Source organism: Mobula hypostoma, chromosome 1 (genome assembly GCF_963921235.1).
Source record: "Mobula hypostoma chromosome 1, sMobHyp1.1, whole genome shotgun sequence".
NCBI classification, from domain to species: domain Eukaryota; kingdom Metazoa; phylum Chordata; class Chondrichthyes; order Myliobatiformes; family Myliobatidae; genus Mobula; species Mobula hypostoma.
The window spans coordinates 65,309,608-65,326,104 of record NC_086097.1 but is presented as its reverse complement, the minus strand read 5'-3'; the positions used below and the strand labels follow the sequence as shown (position 1 = coordinate 65,326,104).

The following is a 16,497-nucleotide window of genomic DNA, read 5'->3' as shown; positions in this document are numbered from 1 at the left end:
CATTACATCAAAAAGTTACATTCAATAATTTTACAAAATCATAGTCTTGAATAACTTGAATGAAATTATTAATGCAACAACTAAAAGCTTGCTTACATTTGATTTATGTATTTTGTTTTAGCGAAGTGTCAAGGGTGAAAGACAACTAGTGCAATTTTCAGAAATCAGGATGCAACCAATTTTGGTTTCTATCATCTTAAATACTACTTGGGTATTTTTATGAGTGTCTATTAAATGGAATAATGGATGCAAGGGGTGTAATAAGAGTCAAAATTCATGCCTAACAGTTGGCTTGAGTTTGTGAAGGTCATAAAAAGCCCTGAGGTTATATTTGTTTTTTTCTCTCATTGAGGCTGTTATACAAAATACTGTATTTTATAGAGTTGGTGGAATCCAAAGCCCTAGTGACTGAATAGAGTCTTAACTATTTCAATAACCATTCCTTCTGCAGATGACCACTTCCAAATAACTAGACAAATGAAGAAAATATACTAAATCGCCCAAAGAATTAAAATCTTTCTTTCTCCCTCTTACCCTAATCCTCATCTTAATAAATAATTCTTTGGTGTCGTATCAGTTTCCATGTACATTTATTTAAATGCTCCGAGAAAAGCGGAAAAATGACTATTTATTGGATTGTCGTTGTTAAACAACATATCTTGCTTTTCAGAATATGATCGCATTTTCAAAATCATGTGACTGAATAAGCCCCAGAAACCTATAGGTGCATTTTTTAAAAAAGGAAAGCAATTTGGATTTCTCTTGAGAGACCATGTGTGATGAAATTGCGTTCAAAAGAATAATGACATTTCTATATCCAAATAGGCTGAGAATTAAAAAATCAAATTTCAGATTCCTTCTACTGCACACTAATCATTGATCGTTATTATTTTCTTTGGGAAAATGTAACAACTCTTGACTGAGTAAGAAAGTACCTCAATTTTTGGATAATAATTGTAATACAATCTATCATCATCATCATCATCATCATCAGGTGCCATGCCCAGTTTGAGCTTTGACTGCCATGGCCCACGCACTCCTGTTTTGGGTCAAGTGGATCAATTCATTGGTATTCATTTCCAGTTCTCTGGCTGCTGTTTCCATCATCATTTGTCTTTGTCTTCCTCTTGCTTTCTTCCCTTCAATCTTCCCCATAATTACTGTGTATTCTAACTCCTGTTTCCTAATCACATGTCCAATGAAGTTACATTGCCTTTTCATGATCTCATACATTATTTCTCTTTTTGTGTTTGCTCTGTTCATGACATCTCAGTTAGATATTCATTTCGTCCATGATATTTATTGTATCCTCCTCAAAAACCACATCTCTGCTGCTTCAATTCGTTTCCTCATGTTACTAGATATTGTCCAACATTCTGAGCCATATAACATAACTGGATAAACGTAACATTTCAGTACTCTGAGGCAGGTTGTCATGCCTAGTTTAGTGTTGGTCAGTATATTCTTCATTCCCGTAAAGGTGCCTTTTGCCATCCCTATTCTTCTTTTGATATCCATGTCGCACCTGCCATCTGACGTCACCCAACGGACTGTGAGCTACCAGCAAGGGAGTGAATTGAGTTGAGGAGTTCACTACAGCCGTGGGCGGTCCCAATATTTCTCCGTGTCGGAAGTTTGTGATAATTTACGGCACACAGTGCATATTGGATACGTGACTGTCACTTTGTATGATCCATACTTGGATTTCTGCAGTATTCTGTGGTGACCACTTTTTGTTAACCTATACATGGATTTGGGTGTGTTACGTGGCGACCACTTGTGATAAGGAATATTCAGTGACTGTCTCCTTGTGAATGCCTATGTGGATTTTGGAACTTAGGCATGACCTTGTTATCCCTGCGTGGACTCTAGTATTTGAGTGATGACCGCTCGACTTCTGGAATCTTCTGTGACTGTCACCTTATGTCGTCGTATTGTGGATTTATGAACCCTTCCTCACAGACACCTGTACCAGTTCCCGTGGATTTCAGAACCTTCTGGATTGCCATCCTAGGACTCTGTTTAAATTGTCTATATTTTGGGTTGAGTAAGACCAGGGAAGAACTGTTTCCAGACCTCCACAGTTTGTGAGCTAAGATGCATTGCACTGTTAATTTTGGTTAGGGGAGTAATTGTTTTAATTGACTATAAAATTGAAAATATAGTTATTTAACATTAAAAAAATCTGTGTCTGTAGTCTATTGCTGCTGGCACGTACCATAAATAACATTATACAATTTATAACATATGCAATTATGGATTGCAATTGGTCATATTACAGTAAATTAGAAATATTTTTTCTTGAAAGAATGAATAACTTCCTTTAATAGGACCTAATTTGTATCTTCTTGAGCTTTGACATTTTGAAGTGAAATGTAGCTCAGTAATTATTTGACTTTATTTGGAAAATGAAACCATGCACAAGAAATATACCATATTTACTTTGTTTTTTTTTCTGAATTACTTACAACTCCACAAATATGTCATGAAGGTAATTTTTATGTTAACAGGTTAATGGGAGAGCTCTGCTGTGGCAGTTGCCTTAATGTGTGAAAGGTAGCAGGGTAATTGGATATCGTCAGATGCCTCAGTGTCTGGAAGTACAGAAGGTATCTGTCATGTATTCATTATTTCATTTCATGATTCATTATTTGCCTTTAGTAACTAATCACTTTCAGGTGATTATATTCACTAAGGTACATAAGGAACAGGAAGTTTAGTGTGTATCCTTGTATTCTATAATAGAAAAAAGCTGAAACAAATTCTTAAAGCAAAATTAGATAATTAAGAGATGCTGATGAAGGCATAATATAACAGTAAGTAGGGTAAAATCTAAATATGTTCTAAGTTCTTAATATTTTACTGTCTTCTAAGCCACAAGTCTCTCTATGACTCTGCCATAGTTGGATGCATCAGCAAGGGAGATGAGGCTGAGTACAGGGCTACGGTAGGAAACTTTGTCACATGGTGTGAGCAGAATTATCTGCAGCTTAATGTGAAAAAGACTAAGGAGCTGGTGGTAGACCTGAGGAGAGCTAAGGTACCAGTGACCCCTGTTTCTATCCAGGGGGTCAGTGTGGACATGGTGGAGGATTACAGATACCTGGGGATACGAATTGACAATAAACTGGACTGGTCAAAGAACACTGAGGCTGCCTACAAGAAGGGTCAGAGCTGTCTCTATTTCCTGAGGAGACTGAGGTCCTTTTAACATCTGCCGGACGATGCTGAGGATGTTCTACCAGTCTGTGGTGGCCAGTGCGATCATGTTTGCTGTTGTGTGCTGGGGAAGCAGGCTGAGGGTAGCAGACACCAACAGAATCAACAAACTCATTCGTAAGGCCAGTAATGTTGTGGGGATGGAACTGGACTTTCTCACGGTGGTGTCTGAAAAGAGGATGCTGTCTAAGTTGCATGCCATCTTGGTCAATGTCTCCCATCCACTACATAATGTCCTGGGTGGGCACAGGAGTACATTCAGCCAGAGACTCATTCCACCAAGATGCAGCACAGAGCGTCATAGGAAGTCATTCCTGCCTGTGGCCATCAAACTTCACAACTCCTCCCTTGGAGGGTCAGACACCCTGAGCCAATAGGCTGGTCCTGGACTTATTTCATACTTTACCGGCATAATTTACATATTACTATTTAACTATTTATGGTTCTATAACTACTTATTATTTATGGTGCAACTGTAACGAAAACCAACTTCCCCCGGATCAATAAAGTATGACTATGACGATGACTATGCTCCAACCAGGAGAGAGAAGCATCACACTCAAGTAATAAATAATGGAAAAACACAGCAATAAATAGAAAAAGGATAAATGGAGTGCTAAAGATTTGTATGAGAAGCATTCCTTACAGTCACCACATTGGACTGCTGTGATAGATCTACTGGTGGGGAAGATGTTCGAGTCGATTATTAAGGATGAGGTTATGGAGTACTTGGTGACACAGTACAAGATAGGACAAAGTCAGCATGGTTTCCTTAAGGGAAAAACTTGCCTGACAAACTGGTTGGAATTTTTGAGGAGATTACAAATAGGATAGATAAAGGGAATGCAGTGGATGTTGTATATTTGGGACTTTCAGAAGGCCTTTGATAAGGTGCCACACATGAGGCTGCTAACCAAGTTAAGAGCCCATGGTATTAAAGGAAAGTTACCGGCATTGACATTTTGTGGGCAGGTGGCCAATTGGTTAAGGCATTGGACTAGCTACCTGAAGGTCATGAATTCGAGCCCCAGCTGAGGGAACATGTTGTGTCCTTGAGCAAGGCACTTAATCACACATTGCTGTGCGACGACACTGGTGCCAAGCTGTATGGGTCCTAATGCCCTTCCCTTGGATAACATTGGTGTCGTGGAGAATGGAGACTTGCAGCATGGGCAACTGCTGGTCTTCCATACAACCTTGCCCAGGCCTGTGCCCTGGAGAGTGAAGACTTTCCAGGCGCAGATCCATGGTCTCGCAAGACTAACGGATGCCTTTGTATTATACTGGCATGGTTACAGCATTATTTGTTTGGTAGGAGGCAGCAAGTGGGAATAAAAGGATCCTTTTTGGTTGACTGCTAGTGACTAGTGGTGTTTCGTAGGGATTTGTGTTGAGACCGCTTATTCTTAATCTGTATATCAACGATTTAGATGATGGAATAGATGGCTTTGTTGCCAAGTTTGCAGGTGATGTGAAGATTGGTGGAGGGGGCAGGTCATGTTGAGGAAACAGGTACGCTGCAGAAGGAGTTTAGGAGAATGGGCAAGAAAGTGGCAAATGAAGTACAATGTCAGAAAATGCATGGTCATGCAAATCGGTAGAAGAAATAAATGCACAGACTATTTTCTGAACAGCGAGAAAATCCAAAATTCTGAGATGCAAAGGGACTTGAGAGTCTTCAGTCCTTCTGGATTGGAAGCAGCATCTCCAACACCATCACGCTGAGCACGCCTCCCCCCCCCCTCCAGGGCTGTGTGCTCTGTCCACTGCTGTTCACTCTACTAACCCATGACTGTGCTGCAACACACAGCTCGAACCACATCATCAAGTTCACCGATGACATGACCGTGGTGGGTCTCATCAGCAAGAATGATGAGTCAGCATACAGAGAGGAGATGCAGCGGCTAACGGACTGGTGCAGAGCCAACAATCTGTCTCTGAATGTGAACGAAACAAAAGAGATGGTTGTTGACTTCAGGAGGACACGGAGTGACCACTCTCCGCTGAACATGGATGACTCTCCTCTATAGAGATCGTTAAGAGCACCAAATTTCTTGGTGTCCACCTGGCGGAGAATCTCACCTGCTCCCTCAACACCAGCTCCATAGCAAAGAAAGCCCAGCAGCACCTCTACTTTCTGCAAAGGTTGAGAAAAGTCCATCTCCCACGCCCCATCCTCACCACATTCTACAGAGGTTGTATTGAGAGCATCCTGAGCAGCTGCGTCACGGCCTGGTTCGGAAATTGCACCATCTCAGATCGCAAGACCCTGCAGCGGATAGTGAGATCAGCTGAGAAGATCATCAGGGTCTCTCTTCCCGCCATCACAGACATTTACACCACACGCTGCATCCACAAAGCAAACAGCATTATGAAGAACCCCACGCACCCCTCATACAAACTCTTTATTTATTGTAATGCCTGCACTGTTTTGTGCACTTTATGCAGTCCTGGATAGGTCTGTAGTCTAGTGTGGTTTTTGTGTTTTTTCTTACGTAGTTCAGTGTAGTTTTTGTATTGTTTCATATAGCACCATGGTCCTGAAAAATGTTGTCTCATCTTTACTATGTTCTGTACCAGTAATTATGGTTGAAATGACAATAAAAAGTGACTTGACTTCACTTGGTGAGGCCTCACCTTGAGTACTGTGATCACGTTTGGTCTCCTTGGAGAGGGTGCTGGCATTGGAGAGGGTTCAGAGGAGGTTTATAAGGATGATTCCAAGAATGAAAGGGTTATCGTACGACAAATGTTTGATGGCTCTGGGTCTCTACTCGCTGGGATTTAGAAGGCGGGGGATATCTCATTGAAACCTTTCGAATGTTGAAAGGCCTAGACAGAGTAGATGTGGAAAGGATGTTTCCCATGCTAGGAGAGTCTTGGACAAGAGAGTATAGCCTCAGATATAGGGGTGTCCATTTAAAACAGAGATGCAGAGCGATTTCTTTAGCTGGCGGGGGGATGAATTTGTAGAATTATTTACCACATGGAGCTGTGGAGGCCAGGTCGTTCATTGTATTTAAGGCAGAGATTGATAGGTTCTTGACTGGACATGGCATCAAAGGTTATGGGGAGAAGGCTGAGGAGGGAAAATAAAGGATCAGCCATGATTAAATGGTGGAGCACACTCGATGAACCAAATGGCTTAATTCTACTCCTATGTCTATGGTCTTATAGGTAACAGAATTTTTTTTGGCTTGTCTGCTTCTTAAATTTAATGTTCTTGTTATCTTAATATTTGGGTCCATTGGACAATATCAATTTGTAATCACGTGAAGTCCTTTAAAAACAAAATACATAATATAGAGCCCTTGGCGATTGAGGCACGACTGTGCAGGCACGTGGATGTCAGCAAGTTAGACCGGTAGGAAGAATTTTTTAAAAACTCAGCTTTATAGAGCAGCCATCAGAGTAGAAGGAGTCAAGTAGGAGGGCTTTGGCACAACGGGGCTTCAGCGATAATGGGTCGGGGTGAGGTAAGTTACCTGTGAAGAATAGGAAGTATATCTCTGAGGGTGGTGTTCTGTACGGGGTGTCAGATGTGGGATGTCCAGGAAACTCCCAGCCTCCCAGACAGCCACATCTGCATCAGGTGCGTCGAGCTGCAGCTCCTCATGGACCGCGTTAGGGAACTGGACTTGCAGCTCGATGACCTTCATCTGGTCAGGGAAAGTGAGGAGGTGATAGAGAGGAGCTATGGGCAAGAAGTCACACCAGGGCTTTGGGAGACAGATAAGCGGGTAACACTCAGAAGAGGGAAGGGCAGGAGTCAGATACCAGATAGTACCCCTGTGGCTGTCCCCCTTAAGAATAAGTACTCCTGTTTGAGTACTGTTGGGGGGATACGACCTACCTAGGCACAGACTCTGGCCCTGTGGCTCAGAAGGGTAGGGAAAGGAAGAAGATGGCAGCAGTGATAAAGGATTCTATAGTAAGGGGGTTAGATGAGCAATTCTGTGGACGCAGGAAAGAAACACGGATGGTAGTTTGCCTCCCAGGTGCCAGGGTCCAGGTTGTTTCTGGTTGCATCCATGATATCCTGAAGTGGGAAGGTGAACAGCCAGAGGTCATGGTACATATGGTACCAACGACATAGGTAGGAAAAGGGAGGAGGTCCTGAAAACAGACTGCAGGGAGTTAGGAAGGAAGTTGAGAAGCAGGACCTCAAAGGTAGTAATCTCAGGATTGCTGCCTGTACCACGCGACAGTGAGTGTAGGAATACAGTGAGGTGGAGGAGGGATTGGAGCTGGGGGCAGGGATTCAGATTTCTGGATCATTGAGACCTCTTTTGGGACAAACGTGACCTGTACAAAAAGGATGGACTGCACTTGAATCCAAAGCGGACCAATATCCTGGCCGGGAGGTTTGCTAAGGGTATTAGGGAGAGTTTAAACTAGAATTGATGGGGGATTGGAACCAAACTGAAGAGACGGAGGAAAGGGCAGTTGGCTCACAAATTGAGAAAGATTGTAGACAGTGTGAGAGGGAGGATAGGCAGGTGATAGAGAAGGGATGCACTCAGACTGATGTCTATTTTAATGCAAGGAGTATCATGAACAAAGCAGGTGAGCTTAGAGTGTGGACCAGTACTTGGAACTATGATGTTGTGGCTATTACAGAGCCTTGGATGGCTCAGGGGCAGGAATGGCTACTTAGAATGCCAGGCTTTAGATATTTCAGAAAGGACAGGGAGGGAGGCAAAAGAGGTGGGGGCATGGCACTGCTGATCAGAGATAGTGTCATGGCTGCAGAAAAGGAGGAATTGTCTACTGAGTCTCTATGGGTGGAAATTAGGAACAGGAAAGGGTTAATAACTCATCTGGGTGTTTTTTTTTATATAGACCACCCAATAGTAACATGGACATTGAGGAGCAGATAGGGAGACAGATTCTGGAAAGATGCAATAATAACAGGGTTGTCGTGGTGGGAGATCTTAATTTCCATAATATCGATTGGCATCTCCCTAGAGCGAGGGGTTTAAATGGGGTGGAGTTTATTAGGTGTGTTCAGGAACGTTTCCTGACACAGTATGTAGATAAGCCTATAAAAGGAGAGGCTGTAGTTGATCTGGGATTGGGAAATGAACCCGGTCAGGTGTCAGGTCTCTCAGTGGGAGAGCATTTTGGAGATAGTGATTACAATTCTATCTCATTTATCATAGCATTAGAAAGGGATAGGAACAGACAAATTCAGAAAGTGTTTAATGGGGAAAGGGAAATATGAAGCTATCAGGCAGAAACTTGGAAGTACAGTATATATTGGGAATAGATGTTCTCAGGGAAATGTACGGCAAAAATGTGGAAAATGTTCAGCGAATATTTGTGTGGTGTTCTGCATAGGTACGTTCCAATGAGACAGGGAAAGGATGGTAGGGTACAGGAACTGTGGTGTACAAAGGCTGTTGAAAATCTAGTCAAAAAGAAAAGAAAAGCTTACGAAAGGTTCCAAAAACTAGATAATGATAAGATCTAGAAAACTATAAAGCTAGCAGGAAGGAGCTTAAGAATGAAATTAGGAGAGCCAGAGGGGGCCATGAGAAAGCCTTGGCGAGCAGGATTAAGAAAACGCTAAGGCATTCTACAAGTATGTGAAGAGTAAAAGGATAAGATACGAGAGAATAGGACCAATCAAATGTGACAGTGGAAAAGTGTGTATGGAACTGGAGGAGACAGCAGAGGTACTTAATGAATACTTTACTTCAGTATTCACTATGGAAAAGGACGTTGGTGATTGCAGGGAATTACTTACAGCAGACTGGAAAGCTTGAGCATATCGACATTGAGAAAGAGGATGTGCTGGATCTTTTAGAAAGCATCAAGTTGAATAAGTCTCCGGGACCGGATGAGGTGTACCCCAGGCTACTGTGGGAGGCGAGGGAGGAGATTGCTGAGCCTCTGGCAATGATCTTTGCATCATCAATGGGATCAGGAGAGGTTCCAGAGGATTGGAGGGTTGCAGATGTTTTGTCCTTATTCAAGAAAGGGAGTAGAGATGGCCCAGGAAATTATAGACCAGTGAGTCTTACTTCAGTAGTTGGTAAGTTGATGGAGAAGATCCTGAGAGGCAGGATTTATGAACATTTGGAGAGGCATAATATGATTAGCAATAGTCAGCATTGCCTTTGTCAAAGGTAGGTCGTGCCTTACCAACTTGATTGAATTTTTTTTTGAGGATATAACTAAACACATTGATAAAGGTAGAGCAGTAGATGTAGTGTGTATGGATTTCAGCAAGGCATTTAATAAGGTACCCCATACAAGACTTACTGAGAAAGTAAGGAGGCATGAGATCCAAGGGGACCTTGCTTTGTGGATCCAGACTTGGCTTGCCCACAGAAGGCAAAGGGTGGTTGCAGATGGGTCATATTCTGCATGGAGGTTGGTGATCAGTTGTGTGCATCAGGGATCGGATCTGGGACCCCTTCTCTTCGTGATTTTTATAAATGACCTGGATGAGGAAGTGGAGGGATGGGTTAGTAAATTTGGTGATGACACAAAGGTTGGGCGTGTTGTGGATAGTGTGGAGGGTTGTCAGAGGTTACAGCAGGACATCGATAGGATGCACAACTGGGCTGAGAAGTGGCAGATGGAGTTCAACTCAGATAAGTGTGAGGTAGTTCATTTTGGGAGGTCAAATATGATAGCAGAATATAGTATTAATGGTCAGACTCTTGGTAGTGTGGAACATCAGAGAGATCTTGGGGTCCGTGTCCATAGGACATTCAAAGCTGCTGCGCAGGTCGACTGTATGGTTAAGAAGGCATACAGTGCATTGGCCTTCATCAACTGTGGGATTGAATTCAAGAGCCAAGATGTTACAGTTGTATAGGACTCTGGTCAGATGCCATTTGGAGTACTGTGCTCAGTTCAGGTCCCCTCACAATAGGAAGGATGTGGAAACCATATAAAGGATGTAGAGGAGATTTACAAGTATGTTCCCTGGATTGGGGTGCATCCCTTACGAGAATAGGTTGAGTGAACTTGGCCTTTTCTCCTTGGAACAATGGAAGATGAAAGGTGACCTAATAGAAGTGTGTAAGATGATGAGAGGGCACAGTTTTAAGGTGCTTGGAAGTAGGTGCAGAGGGGATGTCAGGGGTACGTTTTTTATGCAGAGAGTGGTGAGTGCGTGGAATGGGCTGCTGACGACTGTGGTGGAGGCGGATACGATAGGGTCTTTTCAGAGATTCCTAGATAGGTACATGGAGCTTAGGAAAATAGAGGGCTATGGGTAAGCCTAATTAGTTCTAAGGTAAGGACATGTTCAGCACGGATTTGTGGGCTGAAGGGCCTATATTGTGCTGTAAGTTTTCTATGTTTCTAACCCATGCACCAGTTTAAAACCTGGACAAGTTGAAAAGCTGAAAATTGATAGCAATGCATGTGAGTCTCAAAGTCAAAGTAAATTTGTCATCAAATACTGTACAATCCTGAAATTCATTTTCCTGCTGCAATACTCAGCAAACCTATAGAATAGTAACTATAACAGGATCAGTGAAAGATCAACCAGAGTGCAGTTGACAACAAATTGTGCAAATAGCAATAAATGATGAGAACAAGAGACAATGAGATAAAGAGACCTTAAAGTGAGATCATTGGTTGTGGGAACATTTCAGTGGATGAGCAAGTGAGTGTAATTATCTCCATTTGTTGAAGAGCCAGATGGTTCAGGGGTAATAACTGTTCTTGAACCTGATGGTGTGAGTCCTGAGGCTCTTGCACCTTCTACCTCAGCGGTCCCCAACCACCTGGCCACAAAGCATGTGCTACCGGGCCGCGAGGAAACAATATGAGTCAGCTGCACCTCTCCTCATTCCCTGTCATGCACTGTTGAACTTGAACGTAGGGCTGCCAACTGTCCCGTATTTGCCGAGACTTCCCAAATATTGGGCTAAATTGGTTTGCCCCGTATTGCCCCCGCTAAGGTAGAGCTTTCCTATGAAACCTTTCGACCCGAAATGGCGTGAAGCAAAGAAGCAATTACCATTAATTTATATGGGAAAACTTTTTGAGCGTTCCCAGACCCAAAAAATAACCTAATAAATCATACCAAATAACACATAAAACAGAAAATAAATAACGCTAACATAGTCATAATTATACTTTATTGATCCCGGGGAAAATTGGTTTTTGTTACAGTTGCACCATAAATAACAAATAGTAATAGAACCATAAACAGTTAAGTAGTAATATGTAAATTATGAAATAAGTCCAGGACCAGCCTATTGGCTCAGGGTGTCTGACTCTCCAAGGGAGGAGTTGTAAAGTTTGATGGCCACAGGCAGGAATGACTTCCTATGACGCTCAGTGCTGCATCTCGGTGGAATGAGTCTCTGGCTGAATGTACTCCTGTGCCCACCCAGTACATTATGTAGTGGATGGGAGACATTGACCAAGATGGCATGCAACTTAGACAGCATCCTCTTTTCAGACACCACCGTGAGAGAGTCCAGTTCCACCCCCACAACATCACTGGCCTTACGAATGAGTTTGTTGATTCTGTTGGTGTCTGCTACCCTCAGCCTGCTGCCCCAGCACACAACAGCAAACATGATAGCACTGGCCACCACAGACTCGTAGAACATCCTCAGCATCGTCAGGCAGATGTTAAAGGACCTCAGTCTCCTCAGGAAATAGAGACAGCTCTGACCCTTCTTGTAGACAGCCTCAGTGTTCTTAGACCAGTCCAGTTTATTGTCAATTCGTATCCCCAGGTATTTGTAATCCTCCACCATGTCCACACTGACCCCCTGGATGGAAGCAGGGGTCACCGGTACCTTAGCTCTCCTCAGGTCTACCACCAGCTCCTTAGTCTTCTTCACATTAAGCTGCAGATAATTCTGCTCACATCATGTGACAAAGTTTCCTACCGTAGCCCTGTACTCAGCCTCATCTCCCTTGCTGATGCATCCAACTATGGCAGAGTCATCCGAAAACTTCTGAAGATGACAAGACTCTGTGCAGTAGCTGAAGTCTGAAGTGTAAATGGTGAAGTGAAAGGGAGACAAGACAGTTCCCTGTGGAGCCCCAGTGCTGCTGATCACTCTGTCGGACACACAGTGTTGCAAGCACACATACTGTGGTCTGCCAGTCAGGTAATCAAGAATCCATGATACCAGGGAAGCATCCACCTGCATCGCTGTCAGCTTCTCCCCCAGCAGAGCAGGGCAGATGGTGTTGAATGCCCTGGAGAAGTCAAAAAACATGACACTCACAGTGCTCGCTGGCTTGTCCAAGTGGGTGTAGACACGGTTCAGCAGGTAGACGATGGCATCCTCAACTCCTAGTTGGGGCTGGTAGGTGAATTGGCGGGGATCTAAGTGTGGTCTGACCATAGGCCGGAGCAGCTCCAGAACAAGTCTCTCCAGGGTCTTCATGATGTGGGAGGTCAATGCCACCAGTCTGTAGTCATTGAGGCCACTGGGGCGCGGCGTCTTCGGCACAGGGACGAGGCAGGACGTCTTCCACAGCACAGGAACCCTCCGGAGCCTCAGGCTCAGGTTGAATACATGGCGAAGTACTCCACATAGCTGAGGGGCACAGGCTTTGAGCACCCTGGTACTGACACCATCCGGGTCTGCAGCCTTGCTTGGGTTGAGACGTTTCAGCTGTCTTCTCACCTGTTCAGCTGTGAAGCACACCGTGGTGGTTTTGTGTGGGGAAGGGGTATAGTCATGAGAGCAGGGTGGGGGACATATAGTAAAAGCAGGAATGATATGATAAATACACAGCCTATATAAAGTAGAAATAATGTATGTACAGTATAGTCGGGAAAATGAAGGCAATACCGATTTGTGGGGGAAAAACATCGGCACGTACGCGCAAGGCTTCATGGTCATGGTAGTCTTTCCTGAGGTGAAGTGTCCTGGGATTTGACTGCTACTTTTGTCCTTTATTTGGGAGTGAGAAAGTTGGCAACCCTAACTGTAAAAGACCTGTTGAGGTGAGTTTAACCCTACTTGAACACCCAGCCCCCCCCCGCCGCAAAAATATTGTCAATATTAAACCGCTCTGCCATGCAAAAAAGGTTGGGGACTGATGTTCTACCGGATGGCAACAGTGAGAAAAAAGCATGATCTGGGTGGTAGCAGACTCTAATGATGGACACTGCTTTCTCGACAGCGTTTCATGTAGGTGTGCTCAGTATTTGGTGGGGCTTTACCTGTGAAGTTCTGGGCTGAATCCACTGCACTGTGTAGGATTTTTCGATTTAAAGGCATTGGTGTTTTCATACCAGGCCATGATGCAGCCAGTCAATACACTCTCCAATATGCAAATATAGAATTTTGTCAAAGTTTTAGATGTCATGCCAAATCTCTGCAGACTCCCAAGGAAGTAGAGGTACTGCTGTGCTTTCTTTGTAATTACACTATTTGCTGGATCCAATCCAAATCCTTTGAAATTGTAACACCTAAGAATTTAAAGTTGCTAACCCTCTCCACCTCTGGTTTCCCTCTTCTGAAGTCGACAATCACTTCCTTGGTCTTGCTAATGTTGAATGAGAGGTTTGATGTTATGACACCACTCAGCCAAATCTTCAATTTCCATTCTGCATGTTGATTCATCACCAACTTTGATTCAGCCCACAAAAGTGGTGTCATCAGCAGACTTGAATATGGTATTGGAGCTGTGCTTAGCCACACAGTCATATGTGTGAAGCCAGTAGAGCAGGGAGCAAAGCAGACAGCCCTGTGGTGCACCTGTGCTGATGGAGATTGTGGAGCAGACGTTGTTGCCAATGTGAAGTGACTGGATTCGACAATTGAGGAAATCCAGGATCCAATTGCACAAGGGGGTACTGAGGCCAAGGTCTTGGAGCTTATTAGTTTTGAGGGGATAATGGTGTTGACTGCTGAGCTGTCATGGATAAGAAGCATCCTGATGTGTGTACCGTTGCTGTCCACATATTCCAGGATTGAGTGACGAGCCAATGACATGGCACCTGCTGTGGATCTGTTGCTCCAGCAGTCAAATTGGAGAGGAACCAAGCAGCTTCTCAGGTAGGAGCTGATATGTTTCGTCACCAGCCTCTCAAAACACTTCATCACTGTGGATGTAACTTCAATGGTGATAGTCATTGAGGCGGGTCACCATGCTCTTCTTGGGCACCAGTATAATTGAAGCCTACATGACACAGGAGTGTACCACACACTGCCGAAGCGAGAGGTTAAAGACCTCAGTGAACACACCACACGGTTGGTCAGCACAGGTCTTTAGTGTGTGGCCCGGTACACTGTCCGGTCTAGTTTCTTTCCGTGGATTCACCCTCCTGAAGGCTGTACCGCAATTCAGCTTCAGATATTGATATCACAGCATTATCAGGAGAAGTTGGGGTTCACGGTGGTTTCTCTATATTCTGACAGTCAAATCAAGCACAGAGGCATTGAGCTCATCTGGAGCGAAGTTCTGCTGTTTCCCATGTCACTTGATTTCGCTTTGTAGGACGTGATAGCATTCAAGCTCTGCCACAGCTGTCAAACATCCCTTGTTGATTCAAGTTTGGTCTGGAATCTCTATTTTGCCCATGAGATGGCTATCTGGAATCGTAGCTGCATCTCTGATCTGTCGTGTCATACTGAATCTGAAGCCAAACAATTGGTGTGCATTTTGCAATTATATGATTGAGATGGCCATTCCAACACTAATTTTACTTGGCAGAGTACAATTAAATACATATTTATGCCCTTACATCTTTCCTTCTTTCTTACTTATTCTCTTCCTTTTCACATTTTCTTTCTTTATCTCTTTTCCTTATTTTCTCTCTCTCTCCCGCTCTCCCTCTCTCTCCCCCTCTCACTCTCACCCCCTCCCTCTCCCCCTCCCCTTCCCCTCCCCTCTCACTCTCACCCCCTCCCTCTCCCCTCCCCCTCCACCCTCACCGTCTTACCCTCTTTCTATTTGCCCTCCCTCTCTCCATTTGTCTTGTTTCACATGCTTAATCTTTCCAGAAAGCATCTATGTAAGTGAATTATTTCTCAAAGATGTACTTCTGCTCCAAGTAGATGTTGAATGAGATGTAATGCCAGTCCAAACTTTATGGTATGATTTGGTTTACTTTTGTTTTAAACAGTTTGTACTTATTATTTAGGGAACAATTGAGGGAGTAAAGCACCCCTACTACCTCCCCAACCTTTCACACCCACACACCCACTACCAAATGTTTTCATCTTCCCGATGATAAAGAAAATGACCCTGAAATTCTTTTTCTATGGGGGCTATAGAAATTGAGCAATATGGACAGGGTGGAAGTAACTTACTTTTATGCTTACCAATCCCACAAAATGTGCAAATTAAGTACACATAATAGGAAGACAGAGATACAGGGATGCAAGTTTGGAAAGGGGTTCCTAGACTGTATCTGTTGCTGAAGATTTCATTTTTGTTGGAAAAGCAATGACTGTGGAATAGAATTTTATATAAAAAAGGAGAAACATGGAACAAGATATTGACTGCTTCTAACAAAAATAGGACAAACGTCTACCATGATTATTTAAGTCCCCTTAATTGAAGATTTGATATATGGACAACTAATAAATGATTGATGAGCAGGAAGAGTGACCTGTCCAGATCTCTTTATAGGACTTTAGATGATCAATTGCAGCCTTTTAACAATATGAGTTGCCTGTGATTGAGTACTGAAAGCTACACATACAAATCTATTCCAAAAGAAGATTTATGGAGTGACAACAAAAGAAGGCAACATGCCAGCAAGTAAAAACACAAGCAAACAAAGAAACAATTAATTTTGGAGGAAAAGATACTGAACAGAAAGATTGACTGGCACCATTAGTTTGATATGCCAACACAGTTTTTATCTGTAAACCAACAATTTGAATTTTATTTATAGATTTGTTAGATAAATAATTTTGCTATGGCAATCTTTAAATGGAACAACATGCACTAATTTGGATAAGAGTAGATGATGTACATTTGAATATTAATGCAGTGATGAACATAAGGATGGGAAATACAGCATTTCTAGTCTTTGTGGAAATATAACATGAGGAATTGAGTTTTGGCACAGTCCTTGCTTCAGTTGAGGTAACAACAAAAGTAATATGCACTCTAAGCAGTGTATTCACTGAAATTAATAATTTTAACTGTTTACTTTTGGCATAAACTAAGAAAACTGTAACACCATTTAACCATATCCTAATGCTAGGATCAGCATGCCACAGTATGCCCATAGTTTGGAAGAGTCTGTGATAATTGATATGGGGACACAGCTGGAATCACCCTCAACAAGACCATCTTTACCATCTTCCTATTCTTTGTGTT

General features: G+C 43.2%; 1 protein-coding gene across 8 annotated transcripts in view; it reads left to right on the top strand.

The window, feature by feature from the left end:
- The window catches only part of slc25a21 (solute carrier family 25 member 21), a 455,579-nt gene that overhangs the window by 260,093 nt on the left and 178,989 nt on the right, over positions 1-16,497 (top strand). The window lies entirely within an intron of this gene.